At 57.7% G+C, this 2,500-nt stretch overlaps 1 non-coding gene across 1 annotated transcript in view; it reads right to left on the bottom strand.

Moving 5' to 3' along the window:
* The window catches only part of LOC124749215, a 1,909-nt gene extending 1,283 nt beyond the window's left edge, over window positions 1-626 (bottom strand). Inside the window, exon 1 of the ribosomal RNA XR_007011799.1 lies at window positions 1-626. This exon is cut by the window's left edge and continues 1,283 nt beyond it. This is a non-coding gene — a ribosomal RNA (small subunit ribosomal RNA).
* Between the last annotated feature and the right edge of the window lie 1,874 nt (window positions 627-2,500).

Below are 2,500 nucleotides of genomic sequence, written 5' to 3'. Positions count from 1 at the left end.
ACTTTAATATACGCTATTGGAGCTGGAATTACCGCGGCTGCTGGCACCAGACTTGCCCTCCAATAGATACTCGTTAAAGGATTTAAAGTGTACTCATTCCGATTACGGGGCCTCGGATGAGTCCCGTATCGTTATTTTTCGTCACTACCTCCCCGTGCCGGGAGTGGGTAATTTGCGCGCCTGCTGCCTTCCTTGGATGTGGTAGCCGTTTCTCAGGCTCCCTCTCCGGAATCGAACCCTGATTCCCCGTTACCCGTTACAACCATGGTAGGCGCAGAACCTACCATCGACAGTTGATAAGGCAGACATTTGAAAGATGCGTCGCCGGTACGAGGACCGTGCGATCAGCCCAAAGTTATTCAGAGTCACCAAGGCAAACGGACCGGACGAGCCGACCGATTGGTTTTGATCTAATAAAAGCGTCCCTTCCATCTCTGGTCGGGACTCTGTTTGCATGTATTAGCTCTAGAATTACCACAGTTATCCAAGTAACGTGGGTACGATCTAAGGAACCATAACTGATTTAATGAGCCATTCGCGGTTTCACCTTAATGCGGCTTGTACTGAGACATGCATGGCTTAATCTTTGAGACAAGCATATGACTACTGGCAGGATCAACCAGGGAGCTGCGTCAACTAGAGCTGAGCAGCCGGCCGCCCGGGAGTGTGTCCCGGGGGCCCGCGCGAACACGCAAGCGTCCGCTCAATCATTCTGCAAACAGGAGGAGGCTGAGCTCCCCTGCACAATACACCTCGAAACCCTCTCAGGTCCCGGCGGCGCGCAGCGCCGTCCCAAGTACTTGGTCGGGTTCGAGAGAGGCGCAATCGCCCGGAGTTAGGCGAGTAGACGCTTTCGGTGCGACCACCCGTGCTCCCAACTGAGCTTGCCGCTGCCGACAGAGGCCCGGGAGCGTGCTGTCGTGGCATTGCCGGCGGGAGACAACACGCGCCACCTACGGTGACCGGCAGCTCCAACGCCAGCGCCACAGAAGGACAAAAGCCCCACTTGGGTGCCGAAGCGAACTCTCCCAGCACAGCGCACGCGCCAACACATCCGCACAGCTGCGATACAAACCACCAGCGAGAACCGCTGGGGCGACCGAGCAGCAGACGGCGTCGCGGCGCCGAGCGCCGGGCGGCGGCGCATCCTCAACGCACACAGTCCTCAATCGGACCAGCACACTGAAGATGTCCACCGCGCTTCGCACCGGGCCCGCGAGGACCTACTTTGGCCGCACGGCGCCGCGCGCAGGGTGCGCCGGCGCGCAGCTGCGACGCCTGCCGCGTCCGTCGGCCGGCGCGCCTGCCACTGGCCGCCCCCACCAGCCGGCTGTAGCGCGTGCGCCCACGCACCGCGCGGCCAGCACGCCGGGAGGCGCCCCCTCACCGGCCGGGGACGGTCCCACCCAGCCACCGCCGCGTATCGCTTCACACCCAGATGCCGTTCAGTTTCGTCGGCATGGTGGGTATCGCTGGAACAACCGGTTAGTACCTCAACCTATCGTCGCCATCACCGATTCACCCCTAGCGAGAACAACCGCACCACAACAGGTTACCATTTGTTCATTTGCGTAACTTCACCAGAAAACGCAGGCGTCCATCGCCATTTGCAACTTCAACGATTATTGCATGCCTGTGTCAGGTGTCACGCCACACTACGTCTGCCCACATACACGCAACAAAATGTGCACGCCTAGACAATACGTGGAAGGTGGCCCCCGTACGTATGCGATGTCCATTGCTCGAACGACTGTCAACCGGCCTCTGTAGCATGTCGCAGATATGGAACGCGGTGCACCATGCCATCACGGTGTGTGAGGAGAGACGACTAGGTCCGAATACATCAACAGACAGCTCATGCTGATCGCCATCCACGGCGTCCGTTCCTCCCACACGTCTCTATGGCGTACCACACTGCAATCCAGCTCTCATAGGGAGACGACACGTAGCTGCGTGCACAATATTTGCACTGTATGGTCCGCCGTTTTTGGGCGCAGTCGTTGTGCGGTCACACATGTGCCACGATGTATCATTCAGTACATAAGGACGAATGTGCAGTACAGATTGTGGTTCACGCGTACGACATCAGCGGACAGTTGACACAGGCCGCACCACAACGTAGCCTGAGTACGTCGCATGCGAAGGGCATTGAACATGCAAACTTCTCACCAACCAGCTTGCGAAGGCAGGGGGCAAGGTGGGGACGTGGGGAGGGGCGGCATGTACGTCCTGCTGCCATCCACATTACAGTGTACAGCAGGAGCATGTGGAAAGTGAGCAAGACTTGCAAGGTGTTTAACATGAAGCGATACACAGGGGTGCGGGCAGTGCGAGTAGCGAACTATATTGCGAGGGTTGCGGGTGGGCAACACTACAGTAATTGAACGAGTCGTATAACAATTACAGAGCAGGTTTAGGCGACAACGTGGGTTACGTTAAGGCGACAACATGGGTTAGGTTAAGGCACAACATGGGTTAGGTTAAGGCACAACATGGGTTA

The sequence above is a fragment of the Schistocerca piceifrons genome, unplaced genomic scaffold (genome assembly GCF_021461385.2).
Source record: "Schistocerca piceifrons isolate TAMUIC-IGC-003096 unplaced genomic scaffold, iqSchPice1.1 HiC_scaffold_431, whole genome shotgun sequence".
Lineage (NCBI taxonomy): Eukaryota > Metazoa > Arthropoda > Insecta > Orthoptera > Acrididae > Schistocerca > Schistocerca piceifrons.
This window is presented reverse-complemented; position numbering and strand designations above follow the sequence as displayed.